The sequence below is a fragment of the Anopheles merus genome, chromosome 3R (genome assembly GCF_017562075.2).
Source record: "Anopheles merus strain MAF chromosome 3R, AmerM5.1, whole genome shotgun sequence".
In the NCBI taxonomy this organism is placed as follows: domain Eukaryota; kingdom Metazoa; phylum Arthropoda; class Insecta; order Diptera; family Culicidae; genus Anopheles; species Anopheles merus.
In genome coordinates this window covers 36,214,081-36,231,149 of record NC_054084.1, presented here as the reverse complement: position 1 = coordinate 36,231,149, position 17,069 = coordinate 36,214,081, and the positions used below count along the sequence as shown (strand labels likewise).

The 17,069-nt window shown below is 43.9% G+C and overlaps 2 protein-coding genes across 2 annotated transcripts in view; one reads left to right on the top strand and one right to left on the bottom strand.

Annotated features, from left to right (window-relative positions):
• The window catches only part of LOC121597640 (6-phosphofructo-2-kinase/fructose-2,6-bisphosphatase-like), a 71,830-nt gene that overhangs the window by 21,146 nt on the left and 33,615 nt on the right, over positions 1–17,069 (bottom strand). The window lies entirely within an intron of this gene.
• LOC121597641 (alpha-N-acetylgalactosaminidase-like) overlaps positions 1–17,069 on the top strand; it is a 69,641-nt gene that overhangs the window by 27,398 nt on the left and 25,174 nt on the right. The window contains 1 exon segment of the mRNA XM_041923537.1: positions 9,935–10,082. The gene's annotated coding sequence lies outside the window, so the exon portion shown is untranslated.

Genomic DNA, 17,069 nt, shown 5'->3' with positions numbered 1-17,069 from the left:
CCGCTCGTTTGGTTGTGTGCCCCTGGCTTGTTTACTGTTTCTTTCTCCGTTTTATCTGGTTTATTTTGCCATCCTCTGCCCGCCTCTGCAGGCATGGCTACGTTTTGCTTGCTTTTGCATTTTTTGACGACAACCGGCTTGGCCGAGGGTTTTTGTATTTCCTCGTTTAATCTCTCGCCACCAGTCCCCACCAGAGGGTAGCGGGAAGCTTTCGGTTACCATCTCCTTATGGTACCACAACGCTAAGGGTACGTTGGTGTAAGTTGGTGCTTTGCAAATCGATAAAAAGAGCAAATAAAACCAACCGTTGCCCGACCCAGCCCAAAAGAAAGTGTCCACCAGAGCATTCGGTGCGGCTCCGGTTGTGGGTAAGGCGCTTGTTTGGTGATATTGCTTAAAATTTATTTAAACCCAAGCTTGTATAGGGAAAGAGAGGCAGAAAAGAAACGTAATAAACTTGACGAAAATACAAGAAAAGGTAAAGGTGCGTATGCGTATTGCCCCCCGTAGTATCTGTACCGATTCCATTAAATTGACTCACTTCTTACTCCTCCGAGCAGAAAAGCAACACCTCTACCCTTTTAGCCTACACCCCCCATACACACCCATCGCCCCAAAGTTGCAAACACGCACATTAAAAGGCAAACCGAAATCAAACCTTAATGCAAAAGCAAATAGCGGTGTGGTGGTGGAGTGGTTGTGGCGAAGACAGCCAGACACAAGAGGCAAAAGGCCCCCCGAGGGATGATTTGGCGAAGCATATTTACCTTTTATCATCATCAGCAGCGGCAGCAGCAGCATGATCGTCAGCCGAGAGGCTGTTGCAGGTTGAAAGTTTCACTTTCTTTACGACCCAACGACTGTGTGTGTGTGTGTGTGTGTCTGTGTTTGTCTGATTGCACCGAGTAGGTAAAAGAAAAAGAGAGCAACGCGCGTCTGTGTGGTGTTGATTTACGAAACCACCGAAACTGAAACGGTGCTGCACACACCGAGGTATGCATTATGATGCACTTTTCGGGTTGGTGGTGCACGAGATTTGTGTTGTTAGGGCGCTGGAAAAAATCCTCCGCACAGTACACTCACAGTATAATTGATTGGCGAGGCGAGTAAATCGGTTTCAGAGGTTTGGGCGCAAACAAAAACACATTGGTGAAGAGTTAATTTGGCATTCGCTATCGCTCACCAAAGGGTTATGTGTGTATGCCTATCTGTGCCGAATTGAATAATCAACGGGCACACTGCATCACTTTATTAGCTGCGCTGCAGAGCTTTTGGCTGATGCATTTACCGGCTTGAGTTTGTTTTGATTGCAAAATATTAACATTTTAAATGAATTGTATATTTTGTTATGATTCGCTTAGCTGTGACGACTAACGATGCATGAAAATGATTAATTTCTTTGGGTGGTAAAATTATACACCAGAGTTCATGCATAAAGTCTTTTGTTTTTGTTTGTTTGTTTGTGTGATGATTTCAAATGAATATTTAAATGCTAAAAATGGCTTTGATAGAAATACATTTTAAGGCCAACATTTTGCAGCAAATTGTATAGCTGGTTTGCTTTGAAACAAATACAAAAATCATCGAATGAAGTAATATCCCCTTGGTCAAAATAGTAGCCTAAGCGCTATTTTAATTACTTATTTCACTGTCTATGTTTTTTTTTCGTACTCAATACACTGTGTTTCATTATAAACATTGCCGTTTTTTTTTTTTTCGCTAAATTTATTGACACAATTTTTATTGAGCTACCGGCTTGGGGGGTGAAAAATTGAACAATAAAACAATAACCCAAACAAACGATCACGATCACCACGCGGGCTGTAATAATAAAAACCCAATTTTGCGTTTGCGAACAAAGCAACCCGGCGATGAATCGATGAGGCGATACCGCCAAAGAACCTCGGCGTGTCTGCGTAAAAATCGATCACGATCGATAGAGAGCGAGAAGCTGTAATGGTCTTGATCTCGTACCGTCACTAAAAAGGTTTGAAAAAAAATGTCGGTCGAACACAAACACGAACGAAATTAAAACATTAATCGTAGGACATCACGCAGCATACTACTGCTGTGTGGCGGCCCTGTGGTTGTCAACGCTACGGCGCTGACCTACTAGCGAGGAACAACGGGTTCCTCGCATGCCCGACTTGGCTTAAGTCAGTAAAGACACACACACACACACTTTGTTCGATCGTAGATGGTTCGTCGTTTTGTCTATGCTCGGGTTGTAGAGACAGCCATTAAATAAACAAATGAAAAAACAAAGCATCAAATCCGTTCAGCTGACACTAATCCGCAGCGCTCTCCTCCTTTTCACCGCTGATCTTCAGCCGCCACGGCATTAATGTTTTAATGCTTCGGATTTGTTTTGTTCCTTCACCCTTCTCCTCCTCCTCCTGTTGCATTATTCCCCTCGGGTGATGCTTACTTAAGTTTATGCTTTGATTATGGGGCGCCCTCCTGACTAGTGCGCTAGGGATCGTTTCGGTGGGAACCACAGCCGGTGCTGTAAAGCGAGCGCCCAGAAGCGAATTATGTTTGCATAATACGGTGCAGCAGCAGCAGCAGCAGCGCTCCCGAGATCGTAATATAATTTTCAAACGGCGGTTTACTGTTGTTGCTGCTGCGGCTTCTGTGTGTGAAGAGGGATGCTCTTTTGCCGATCAGTGCAGAGAGCGCATTTGTGCCAGAAGAGGTACAGGAGGTTCCGAGACCAGCCGGTTCATTAATTATTGGGATCTGCAGCTGAACCTCCTGACTTATTTTTAATGGTTGATCGGGTTTGGCGTACTCTGTGTGGATCGTCGTCAGGTACAACCCCGAAGCACAGATGGTAAGAGCAGCATTGGGGCCGCTTTCTAAGTAACCGGGGAAAATGGAGCATTAAATCCAGCCACACGGAGAGTGTCAAGCGCAGAACGGGATTCAATCGATACAAATTTTCGATTGCTAAATAATTTACGATTATTTTAGCGCTCGCTTTGTGAAAAAAGCAGGAACAAATCGTTTTATACGTGATACATATCTAACCGTTTTTGCGTGTGCTTTTGTTCGGCGCTACCTTTACACAATAGCAGCGCCCTGCCACTGCTTTACAGGGTTTTCCATGGGTTCTCATAGTTGTGGGACCCTTCCTTGACTTTTTCCTATCCGAAGTGAACTTCATATGATAAATTGGACTCTATTGCACTCTTTTGGGCAAGCTGCTTGGAAATTCCTCTTGGATTTGTCCAACACAATAGTCAAATTGCCTCTACATTAAGATCATTTCACTTAAGAAGGAGTCAATAAAGTGCTCCACAGCTATGAGAACTACTGTAAAACCCTGTGTAGCTGCTCTTCCCATTTTACAAGCCTACTGGCGGCTATTGCAATTTTCTTTCCTTCCATTCGGAAAACCGATTTGTCCTTCAAATGCGCACACAAACACCCACAACGCGACGAAGCCAATTGCAAGACCTAATTACCGCTGGAATGCAATCTGGCAGCCGCGGCCATTCGATTGGCTTGCGAGACAAGGGAAGCAAGAAAGAAAAACGAGTCTCCCGGATTGGCAATTTTCTGCTCCAATATGAGCATTGAGCAGGGAAAAAAGCTAGTCTCATTGCATGTGCTGCACACCACAAAGGAAAACTGCAGCCCAAGGCTAGAAAGGACACGAGTGCTAGGCCCGTTTGTAAGCAGATCTTGCCGCGCCGGCATTTGCTACCGGCATTTGGAAAACAAAAACGGGCAGAAAATTGTGCTTTTCTTGTAGGCACGAAGCTTTGATGATGATTGGTCGCGCGAAAGTAAAAGTGCTTGTCGAACGAAACACAAAAGAAAGGAAAAAACGGTTCTTTGTGCAACTCGTCTGAAAGAATGTTAGCCCCCTTTTTTCCTAACGTGCTCGGGAGTGATCTTTGCCGCGTTTCAGTACATTTTAGCTTCGCAAATCCATTTGATTAGATCACATTCCGTGTGTGTGTCTCCGGTAACTTCCGGTTCCCTCTTGCTTTTCTTTTTCGTTACATGCGAGCGCCAGTGCGGGATGAACTGGCCGCCCTTTTGCTATCCGTAACCGTGGCAATTAGCGGGCTGATTTCGGTATCATAAAACTGAGCGGAAGCACGGTGGGTTGCGTATTTTAATGGATTTGACAAGACGTGTGACAGATTGTGATTAAGACTTGGTGGCCCTTTTGGAGGGATGAGCTGCATTTAAGATGTCGCGGGAAGGTTCCATAACTCTTTAACTTCTATTGAGGGTTACAGGAACTTTAGCAAGTCCACCAGGAAGTTGCAATCACGCAAACTGTTCATTTAGATGACTCGTAAGAGTGATTTGCTTGTTACATAAATTAACAGAAACGGACATTTGTCCATTTGGAATCATTTGCTAATGTTCCAATGTTTGGGGAAATCTAATTTCCTACCAATACCATGACATTTCAGTTAAGCTGTAAACCATTCCCGGGGAGGTTGTTGCTATTGATACGTGGAATTATCATGACCCTGTCTCTTTTAACAAGCTCAGTTAACTCTATCCATACGGAGCCGCATTAGAATCTCTCCACCGTCATTAATCTCCACAGCACAAAGGCCTCATTACAAATGAGTCATTTTGTCCATCATTCAAAATCGATTAACACAAACTTCAACTGTGAAGAGTAGCATGCGATGATTAGGCAACGCACTATTTGTATGTTCGTTGCTCCCTGTTGCGTTGAGGTCACCGCCATTCCGTTCGCTTGAATAACAATAATAGGTAGCGAGCGACTCAATATGAAAATTCACCTCCACAGAAATCCGGCTGCCCTTTAGCGCCCTCTGTGCGCGAAACTAAAGCACAGTCTCCTCACTTTCTGCGCTCCTGCGGTGGAAGACTCGTCAACGTTTGAAGGTCGCTCGCCCGTAGGGAACGCTCCCGTTCACGTTCGGACAATACACCGAAACAACATTCTGAACTGGAACTGCAACGGTTCGTGCGTGTAGGGGTTTCAACTCCTTTTGGTTTTGGATTTCATTCTTTTATGATTGTGAGAGCCTACACTGCCTAGACGATCGTCCGATCATCCAATCAATTTAAGATCACCCATTCACACGGTGGTGATCCGTGCGCATCCAAAAGCGAGTGCCCAAGCATCGGAGCTGCTGCTGTTTGAGGTGACCGTTCACTTTGCGCTGATGATGGCATTTGATGGGGTCTGCTGTCATGCGGGCTTTTTTGGAGTCCACGCTTGTGTCTGTTTTATTTTCGATTAGCGCCATGACGACGATGCGCGTTAAGACGCATAGTTCAGCGGGCTTTGGGGTGCGATTTTGACCGATGTTCACATAATTTGGTGTAGCCAACAACGACGCATTCTCTCTGTCTCGTTTTCGATTGCGATCGTTTGTTTGCGGACCCAAGGTCAAAAGAGCTGTTCTTTTATTTTTTTAACGAACTCCAAAAAAGCTGATCTTCTTTCAATTATCAGACAAAGGGAAAACAGGACAGAGGAACATCTCGTGCAACGAAGATGGTTTAAGATTTTAATCACCGATCCGATCGACGCATGATGCAAAAAGCCCTAAGGGGTTTGGATATGGCTTCTAGCCGGGAGCTATGCGTGTCTGTGCCATAAATTGAATGAGAAAACACTAATTAAAACAATGCTTGTAGCCTATATAAGTGTATCCATTTAATTTAGACAGCACACGGCAAGCAGGATGCACCATTTCTTATTAACTGATCTTATTAAGACATCACAATCCTATCGAATGGTTCGTTAAGCTAAAGCTAAGCTAAACGAAACTTACCCTTTATATGCATCTAATTTTTAATGAGCATTGATTGTTTGTACCGAAAAAAACAATCTCAAAATGCTTGTAAATTATAATCATACCAACGGTGTGGGATAAAAATCAATTACTCCGTGACGTGTTCCACACTTACCGGTAAACAACCGTTAGGCCGAGCAATTGATTAATGACTTCATTCCACCCCGGGGACGGGGATTCATTACCCCGAAACAAATTGAGCGTAATGCATTAACACAGAAATATGTTGGATATTAACGCAACAAAAGACACTTTATGTTTTTTTTTTAATTTGATTTTGTTTGCAGCTAATAAAAAAAACCCACTTTACGCCCATTCATTCACGCCTCAAAACAGCCTCGAAACAATAGCAGTAAAAACGGCGAAAATGCATCACAAAGAGCATTGTTGTCAGATGTATGTATCCTCATAAGGAGAAATATCGTTAACATTACAAAATGGGCACAAATTTTGCGTTAAAAAAACGTATTCGCCTCTCTGATATACTCTCTGGAAGGCGTGGAATGTCATTAAACACAACAAAACCATATCTTGCGAACATGCGCTTTTAATTTATCTTCCAAAAATAGCAAACGATAAAACGTTGCGTGCGTCAAAATCTTGCATGATTGTGCTCTGCCATGCCTTCGGGGGTAGAATGGATCGTAATAAGAGGTAGGACAAAAAAAAGCTCAACTCTACCGGATGTTGCGTTGGAAAAGTATGTTTTTTCGCACACTTTAAGGATGTCCAAAGATGTGCACACGTTCGTTTTAATAACTTCCCGCGCCATTGGACAGAAACATAATCCATCATTGTGACACACAAACACCAACCCCGCCACCGCCTCCGGGCACCGGACAATACTACATCCTGCTTGGACACACGGTCGGGTAAATGCCAAAACTGTGGCTATTAGAATGACCCATTAGCCTTGTTTCAAAACGTCTAAAGTAACACACCGCTAGACACAGCACAGTAAATCCCTTTCAGATTCCGGATGCACTCACGGCACGGGGTGCAACGATGGTATCGCGCGCCACTGCTCGATCGATCGATCGATCAACACCCTTTTCGATTTTCGATATACCACAGTACCACGTGCGCGCATAGTATCATAAGCTCACGGATGAAAGGGGGGAGGACTGAGCAGCAAATCCTTGACATTAAGCGGGCAATGGGCTCGGATCTTGGTTTTACACGTTTAGTGATCGTGTCTCGACAGCTTGCTACGAGAATCGCTTCCTTCGATCGTTCGTTGTGTGCTGCGCGGATGAGATTATTTGACCCGCTTGGGTGAGGGGTTCGTCGCCTAAGCAGCGGAACGCGATTATTTGATGTTTCAGCAAGCAGTTTTTGCAGCTGCTTCTAACATTTCAGGACCACGCAAACAGCCGGAAGTGATCATGGTTAGGAGGGTTGTCTAAGAGCGTAATCCCTTTTGTTGCTCTTGTCGATGCGTCTAATTGCTGGTGATTTTTTATTTCAACATTTTGCTTAGGAAGTAATGGGAATATATTTTTTAAAAATATGTTTTGTTTATCTAAAACTGTTTTTAAAATTTGAATTGAAAGAGCATTGAATGATTTTTGTTTTTGCTAAATTAAGTTCATCTATAGATCGATGTAACGATTCTTTCAAATCACTTGTTTGCCTTATTTATCTTCGTGAATTCAGTAATATTAAATTATTAAATAAAATAGTTACTATTTTCCATACAGTAATGCTACACATTTTATCTTGTTTTGTCTAAAATGCTTTTTTAACACAATTAATTTAATCGAAGCACGAACAATGTGATATAGCAAAATATAAGATTAAAACAACCCCAAACACGCTCGCATTGATCGTATCGCGTCAATGGAACTGAAAAGGTGCTTCCATTGTCATTCGTTTCTGTCCCTAACAATCGGTGGTGAAGCATCATGACATGAAACATCTAAGGAGCTATCAATTTCGAGTGTCTGATCTGATACCGCTCACGCTACATACCGCTCAACACGTAACGCAAAGCACTCTCTTCAGGCACAACCCTAACTCTTTCGTTTATCCCATGCAAAACTGTTGGAAGATAAGAGAAGCAAACAAAAGGTAAAACAGGTTATCTTTCTTGTGGTTTCTTTCTAGCAGAAAAAAAGAGCATGAATAGCATAACTGTTTCAGAAAACAAAACCTAACCATACCCAAATAAAAAATAACCTAAACACTGAATGTCTAAACACAATAGTACACAATGCCGCTGGCGGGTAGCCGACGATTGCGTCCAAATGTGCCATATATTCACGTCTCCATCGCCGCATACTTCACTGTGGATGGTGACAGAATTTATAATGCTTTTATGAGACACTCTCTAATACCTCTCGCAAGTTTCGGGCGTTTTTTTTTATTGTCATATTGTTAAATTGTTTGTCCAGTGTGTCCAGCAACAATTATTACATTTTCGCATTCGAGAAATGGCATACCGTGGCTCTATACACACAAAAGTCCATCCTCACGACCCTTTTCTGCACGATGCGTTGTGTGCGCACATTATTCCCGGTAGCAATTTCATAGCCGCATTTACCGTCCGGTGAGACTCTTTGCTGTGTCTGTGCTGAAAATTATAATAAAAATAAAACCAAATAGCTGATCGTGCTCCACCAAATCAGCCGTACTCCGACGAAACTCACGCATCGCGTTCGCGCGTACGAGAAAGGAGCGAGAAGCACATGGAAATGGACGGGAAACGTAAAACCGCAAACATATCGCGTCATCATCGGTGGTTGGGTCGTGATCGTTGTTGATTGTTCCGCGATTGATTGTTTGGTCCTGGTGCGCCACAACCACCAGAGGCACATGCCGCCGCCGCCCGTGTACGCAGAACCCCGTGGGCCCGGTTGTGGTGCGGAACTTTCGCTTTCACGCATGAATTTTCGGTTCAAAGCGAAAAAAAGCAACCCACCCAGATAAAACAAATGAGTGCGCACGCAAACAATTTTTTGAAAGTTAAGTCAACGTACAACACCACAAGGCACTTGCGGGGGATACCGGACCGTTGTTTTCTTTCCTTTCTTCGGACCCTTTTTGCGGTCAACTGTAACAACGGACTGGCAATGCATATAAGTAAGTATGCATGTGTCCGAGTGGCGTGGGAGCAAAAGGACGACCCCCGGCGGCCGGCAATATATGTGTGTGGTGTGTGATCGGCAATTTTTTCACCAGAGCGTAAATAAGGGAAGTGTAAAGCTGCAAACATGGAAGGAGTGTACTGTTTGCGCATTAAGACCGGAACACCTTCGTATGAGCGGTTGGTTCATAAGCACACACACACACCACCTATGAGGCGCCATTGAAAGAGCTCTCCCCGGAGAGATGGTGCAAGGTGCAGCAGACAATTATTCGCTGGCGAAGGTTTGGTCCGTTTTGGAGCAGTTTAACTTCCACGCCCTGTGAGTGTATCGAATTTTGAAGAAGAAAGTAGCGTATCGCGCTTTAAAATGAATGATGTTCAGTTTTGTACTATGAGGCATTTTCAACGCAAGCTTTCGAATAAATCGATTGACAGACAAAGTGTGACGTACACTCAGTGCGATTCTCCATTTATTTCAAAACCTCAATCGTAATGACATAACCGAGAGTGGCATTCTTGTTGGAGTTCCCACACTGCGCGCACGGCAATAACCATATCCAATTTCCACTGTGACTGTCACTTGTGAAGATTGCACACAGAACGGAGAAGTTCCATCGTGTCCCGTCGCTTCTGAAAAAACCATGTCCAGATGGGTATCGGAATGGCGCGCACCTTTGGCCTTTGCCGATGTACCATCCATAGATCTCCGACTCCGAGAAGACGAGCACCTGCTCTAGGGATGGGAATAATATCTAAACAGCAGGCAAACAGTACTCCAATACGCTGATTTAAGGTGTGTCTTCTAAAAGCCACCGTACAAGACGCGATGTAGTAGTCACAACACAGCACATCGCGCGAGCTGGGATCGTTTTGGTAGTTCTCGGCTCTCGGAGAAGGAGCCTGAGCCTATCAATGGGAATGTTAATCGTTTTTTTCCAAGCTATTTTTATCTCATAAATTATCAGTTTCGCGGAGATATTGAAGTCCTGCTTTAAAGCGATGCAACTTAACTGAGGTTTTTTTGCTTTTTTCTCTTCTTTTCCAGGTAAGCTACACCAAGCCAAATGCCAAACCAATTAGATATTTAGTCCCAGCCAGTTTGGGTCCTGATGCTCCAAAAATAATAGCTGGCTTTGGAGCAATGTCACCAAAACTTGCTTGAATCTTCCTTATGGGTGCATTTCCGTGTGCAGGTATGCAGATGAACCAAGATGCATCGGATAAAAATTCGTAAGCCTGCATAATGTTGGGTTATTTTTGAAGTTTTATGATACCACATCGAATCGTCGTACGAATTATTGAATGCAAAATCACCAAGAGATCACTGACAGGGTCATTGAACAAATTAAAACACACCAGTTCAGACCAGATGTGGAATCTAACCATTTCCAAAGACCTATTCAAAGACGGCTTCACGAATCACCCTCGCCGGGGAATTCACGTGGAACATCGTGGTCTTTTCTTAGCATCTCATTTCGCATTCCAACTTCTATAGACCGGCTTTAAAAGCTTTAAGCATCGAACCGCATGCGGAGACTTGATCTTGAAATTCGGCACGCCATAGAATTTGCATACATTTGCTGAGTTATTCTTAGAACGAAGCGATAAAAATGTATAGCATTATCCGTGATTCTGAACCTGTTTTGCCAACAACAAACTTCAGAATTTGGTAGTAACAAAAAACTGGATCACGCTATTGCCTCCAAATTTGCCTTCAATGTTGACAGTACACAGAGTGTAACATTTTAATAACATTCCTGGTCAAAATAAAAATGTTTCTTTGGAGATCCGTTTTTAGGGGAAGAAAGACCTTCATGTTTACATGCTTTTTCGACTCACAATACAGCTGGTGTGTGACATCACATTACCGTTACCAGCAAGATGATTAATTGCTTACAGGTGTTTGCATCAACCGAATTTGAATGTCCCTCACACCTTACCCATTTGTCTGACAGACAGAGCCCCCACCCGGAGGGGCACACTGATTGTCTTCCTGTGCCGGTGGGTGGGATCGCACGATTACTATGGTCTGGTATCTTGTTCGGGTCTAGCAAACAGTTTCACCATAACCGCTTTACATTTGTTGTGGTTTTAAGTGCGTTTTCCTCCATCCCTGTGCCAGCAGCAGTGGCACAGTTTCCCAAAAAAATACACCCAGAGATACACAAAACACTTCATTGTGTATAGGCTGCTGCTCTTTAGGGCCCTTTCCTGCCCTCACGCTGCGTGGGGGCGTGGAGTCAGCAGAAACTTTCTCACAGTAATTTGCAGCTGGTCGTTCAAAGCCGATTGCATTATTGGTTCATTTGCGTTTGTGCGGAGTCCAAGCGTCCGATTGTACTTGTAAGCGGTGTATGCAAAAGACTGCCAGAAAACATCACCCACCCACCACACCCCCGTTGGTCACACCGAAATGGGGTAAAGAGGATAAAGATACAAATAGAGCTGTCTTATTACTACTGCTACGCGACAGGGCTGGGGTAGTCCCCCCATCATCATTTCGAGGTCTGCCGCCACCAAATAGTTATGTTTCTGTAACTGAACGGATTGTAATGGCGCGGTGGCGATAGCTATCATCTGACACATGCCAACCACCACCTTTTCCTCCTCTGGTGCATACCACCTCTGTGCTCGTGGTGCTCATCCTTTGCGGCGAGTTCACAGCGCAGAGCATACAGAGACGTTTCGCGCAATCGGAGCACGAAAGCGCACAGCGGAAAAGAGGGGGAAAGAGGGTTGTCGTTTTATGAGCGAGTTGCAAATTGGATGGCGAAAATGCAAATTGGGAAGACAGCGTGGCGCATAAAAAAGAATTTGAAACACCATTGTCGGTGGCGATTGAGTGTTATTTCGACACGTTTAGCTTAAATGCCTGTGTGCCTGTGATCGTTGGGGTTACCAGCAGTTGTCTGTTTGTCCGTCTGGCGGTGCTACAGACATACCAATCCGGTGCAGCGGGTCACAGGTTGTTTAAATGTGTATCATTTGCTGCTGCTGGTGTTGTCCTCCTTATGGCGAGTTATATTGGGAGTAACAATTTATTTGGACAAAACAAATGCGAATTAAAGAGACAGTTGCCAACAACCAAATTATCGCCTCACTCCCATTAATGAAGTTATTATTTGCCATTGCTTTGAGTTGTTGCATTTTAGGTTCTTAGACTATTTTCACTTAAGACAGATTTATTGTCTGCTTTACTTGAATTCTTATATCATTTCACATTGTATGATGATGTTAACAGTAGCTTTTAAAAGCATTTTGTAAGTGTTGCCTTACACGACATTGAGTTATTTTTTTAATGTAAAATAGCCATTAGTTTTTATTACATCACCACGTTTTCTATGATCAAAATTATTTGCTTAATATATGATTTTTTTCGCTTTTTTTACGTATGCTAATGTTAATTTGTATATTAATGTTACCATAATCTGTTTAAGAGACATTAATTTTTGAGTAATATTTTCGATAAGCAGTTTAGCTTTGTAATAAGCTTGATTTTTTACACTTACTGAAAAATTAAATTATTCAACTTTAAAATTACAATTATTTATTGTCTGTTGTGTTGTTGTGTTGTTGTCAATTACTGTCTTAAAATAAAAAAGACACATAGAAAATCAATACAAAAAAAAAACAAACATTGAAACCAAAACAAAACTTAAAAGTAATATTCAGTAAGTGTATAAATGATTTAGTTAAAAAGTAATAAGTATCAACAAATCGTCTAGCTAAGTCCTTGGATGTATAATAAAATAAAAGATTGATGCACAACATAAAACTCAGACCTAAAGGACAAGACAAAAACGGCTCGCAAAACACTTTTAAATTACTTCAATTTGCATAAGATCGGTACCCGCCTGGAGCAACCAGAGCATAACCAATACATAACCTACACAGAACGCGCGCAATAAATCGCACACTTGGCCCTACTGACAGTAACCTTTGGGGTGTGTAACCTTTAGCCGCTGTATGTATGGCGAGCGAACAAAAAAATTAAATCAAACTAAAACTACCCCATTTCCGAACACGCCTTACTCACCCTCGCTCCCCCTTCGAGGCGAGGCGAAACGAGAGCACCAAGCACCAGCAAAGCATCGGGTGGCATTTGGAAGCCCAAAACATATGGCAGATGCATCGTGGCGGTGGCGGCGCATCGTGAACGGGGTGGTCGTCCAATTGCTTGTGCTTGCACTGGAATTCAAGAGCGCACTTCTGCTGCAGTTTCAGTTGCACATGTTGGGCGCGCGCGAACCGCCGGAAAAATCGATTTGTGTGCGGGCGGTTCGCTCCAAGTATTACGGCGATGGGTATAGGGGAAGGGTAAAGCTCTTGCTCCAAGCACTTCCCGGGTCTTTCACGCCCTCGCGCACCCCACACCCAAAAGCCGATCGAAACTGGCACACAATCTCTGGCTAGCCCGCAGCGTTTCTGGCGCGTCCATCGCGTTTGCCCTTCCCGGTTGTGGGTTCTGTGTACGCCGGGCCAAAGAATCGACTGAACCATTTGAATTGTGATGGTGTGAGTTTGTGTGTGTGCGTTTGGGCTTTTTTTTTCGCCTACCGTTTCTTTCGATTAGTTCACACGGGCTTCAGGCGGCTTCAGGTTGGCTTCAATCTCAATCCATACACAGTGGGGCACACACAACGGAGATCATTGCACAATAGTTCGTGCCGGGTCGTCGCGTCGCATGTGCAACGCTAATAGAAGTACTTCGACAACGAAAAACAAACGAGCGAGAAGGAAAATGCACACACACACACACACACACACAAAAGAAATAAACAAAACAAAGCTTCTCCACCGATGCAGATTGACTGCAGACAGGCCCGCTGAGCATTAGCATTAGGACGTTTTGAAGAGGAAAAAAACCGAACCGTTGCACTGTAAGCACGTGGAGACGTGGTGCTGTTAGGCGTTGGGAAGGCGTTCAAAAGCCGTTAAGAAAACGACACTGTGCTGGTGCAGCGAAGAAAAGGCAGCGCTCAAATCAATCACCACATCGGCCGGTGTGCCTGCTGCGGTGTGGGAGGTTTGATGATGCTGAGCCGCAAAAGGAAATGGGATGCCGTCGTGTCCCTTACCCGATCGTAACCCTTTCCCTGGGTGACACACAGCTGTGTGTGAGCACGCCCCCAATGCCATGGGAGGCAGTGTTTCGTGTCTTAGTCATAAATCTCGCCCTAGTTAAGCGGTGCGAGAGCCGATCGATTGTGATCGCGATCGAGATTTAATGGAAGGGTTTTGGTGTTTCGGTGATTACACAAAACAAATGTGTTAGAATGTAACCATACATGAAAGATTTTACGCTTTACGTCATCAAGTTCAATTGGTCGATCGCCAAAGGTACAGAAAATTGAGCAAAAAGTATGTGCAAAAAATCTAAACACTTTCCACCTTGAAAAAAAGGCTTTAGTTTTGGCGATCTATAAATTACAGTTTAATTGTACCCTATGTACATTATTAATGGTACATCCAAATTGATTTATATTGTAGAGATTAGTATTAGTATTCTTCGGCAGCTAATGATTGCCTATTTGGATAGCTTAATTACACACACCCTTTTTGAAATATTTAACGCAAAAGGAAATAAAAAAAATAAGATTCAAAGCTTTGGCTTGATGCAGAAAGGCAGAAAGAGCTACACAAACAGATAAAACTCTGTCTAAAAACATGGTTCCAAACCCCAAAAAAAAGGTCCACCGGAAACAACAATACGCCCAAATCAGCAAAATGGTGAAGGGCTGGTATCCGCACTGCCAGCGTGTGCGTTGTGCCGAGGAAGCTTGTAAACATGACCACCTGAACATGTTCCGGAAAAATCAATCAACCTTCCTGGTTGTGTGCCATTTGCCAATCAATTTTGAAAGGTGGCTTAAGAAAAAAAATATTGCTTGCCTCGATCGTTCTTTCCCAGTGTTGAGGCGATCGATCCATGTCTGACAATTTATGATTATTTTTTGCGGAACTCCATTTCTTCGCCAAACAACCCTGCGGTAACGCATCCTTCGGAAGGTTGGTTCATGTCTTCAAAGACAGCGGTGTGATTTTTGCAACCATCACAACATCCGCCGCGCCACCGTAAGCGATCGTAGGGTTCAGTTCTTCAGCTCAGCTTCCACTGTAGAGCACCGGTGCTGCCGCCACCCGTGCGCGCAAATCATTAATCCTCCATCCGTTTGACGCGGGGCCGTTTAATTTCCCGTGTGAAACAATTTTTTGCCGAAATTCGCGCCGATCGATTGACGCGCTGTTGCACCCCCCCGGCAGTCTTGATGCGCGTAACGGAGTGTCTTAACTACTATTCGATTTTTTTTCTTTGTTTTTGTCTCACCCCGTGTCAGAGGGGGAGGTTCGTCGCTTGCGGTAGCAATTTGAAGCGAGACGCGCGCTGTCTCGCTGTGCTGAAGATTTACGAGCTCCCTTTAGGTGGGCCTCGCTCTTACTTGTGTGTCTTTCTCTCTCTGCGAGATTAAGCGCGATAAAACGCTACGTTGATTTGCACGTTGATTAGATGCCGAAAAAAGCTCGGCGTTTGCGTGATTGTATAATTGCCCGCCAAAGTTCGTGTTCCGACGACACTACTACACAATGGATGACGGCAGGCAGTGAGGGCTTTTTTCGATGCTGTTGTTTGAAGAATCGTTTAAACCATCATCTCTCGCAAAACAATTCTTCGTCCATTCGCATTCTTAGTGTGTGCTAAATTGTGCGAAAATGTGCTGTCAAATTATCCATGACGCGCGTCTATAGATTAAAGCACCAAACTCATACAGAGCACACAAATAGATAGGAGCTTCCCACCGAGACACCATCATCTCCCAAAGAGCATCTCATCAGCCTCACGGCCGTTCTCAGCGAACGACAGACAGCGAGAACGTAGGAACTCCCTCCCGCACAGCAAACCACAAAGTGTTCGTGACAATCCACAATCCACCATATCCATATCCCTCTCCTCCTCTCGATGCCACCACAGATTGGCTACGCATCCGCTGCTCATTTTCCCAAGCGTGTAACTTTAATGTTGAATTATTTTGCATACACTTCACCAGCCGGGGTGGAAAAATAAACTTGCACACCATTGGCACGGATGTCTCGCACTTGACAGATACGCATGATTTGTATCTGTTGGGCTACCACCGACAAGGGGGACCACACTTCTCTTCAGCCCAAGGAGTGGTGGTGCTTTAGTGCCAGTGTGTTGGGCTGTTAATGTATACACACAGATGCATCAGAGCTCTCGCAAGCAGAATGGTTTGTAAATTGTAAATATTTTTTAATCAAAAACCCATCTAATCACGCTGGAGAAGAGAGGTACACGGCGCACAGCAAGGCCGCATGTTTGATTGGTGCCTGAGAAGCAGCGGAAGCCTATTATTTCTGCAAATTATTCGATCCTTGAGGATGGCGTGAGCGTGAGGTGCAAAGTAGTAAAAACAACAACTCAAACGTAAATGAATGATGGAAATATGAATATTGATTTCTTTGCCGCTTAAACAGTGTTTGTACGTTATGGAACGTTGGCTTTTTTTATTTCAACATTTTGCAATAATGTCTTCCACATTGCGTACTGCTGCATTGATTTTAGAAACGTTTCGCGATCTTCAAATTACAGTCAACCTCCACAAACTCTTTGAGTTCAGAATTTGATGATTATTTAGGTGTCTATATTTGGTACAGCCCACTACCACTAATGCCAATCTTCTTCATTTTGCACCCCTCCAGCCAGATTAGAAAATTATGGTTCCTCATAAAATGATACGATCATATAAAATATGACCTGACGCCGACACGGTCTCTATGAATATACTACAATCGCTTCAAAACCAGTAGGCAACCACATTATCAACGATCCTTTGCGGTGGGACTTAAAAATGCCCGCGGGAAGTATTGCCATGCGGCTTTGTCTCTACGCCTCTGTTTCTCGTTTTTTTTTTTTTTTTTTATTAGATATCGTTTGACCTAAACCAGACCAGATCTGTGCGTTCAATAAAACACTGGCCACTCTTTTGGTAGAATGGCACACGCCTCCAAGCAATCTTATGAACAGTAACAAAAAAAAACCTCGAAATGCCGCCGCTATAATTAGGCTGTAGCTCACCTTCGCGCTTGCAAGGCGCGGACGTTGCGATTCTTTGTTTTCTATTCCACGAGCAACTTTTCCGATCATCTTCTCGCCCACCCGA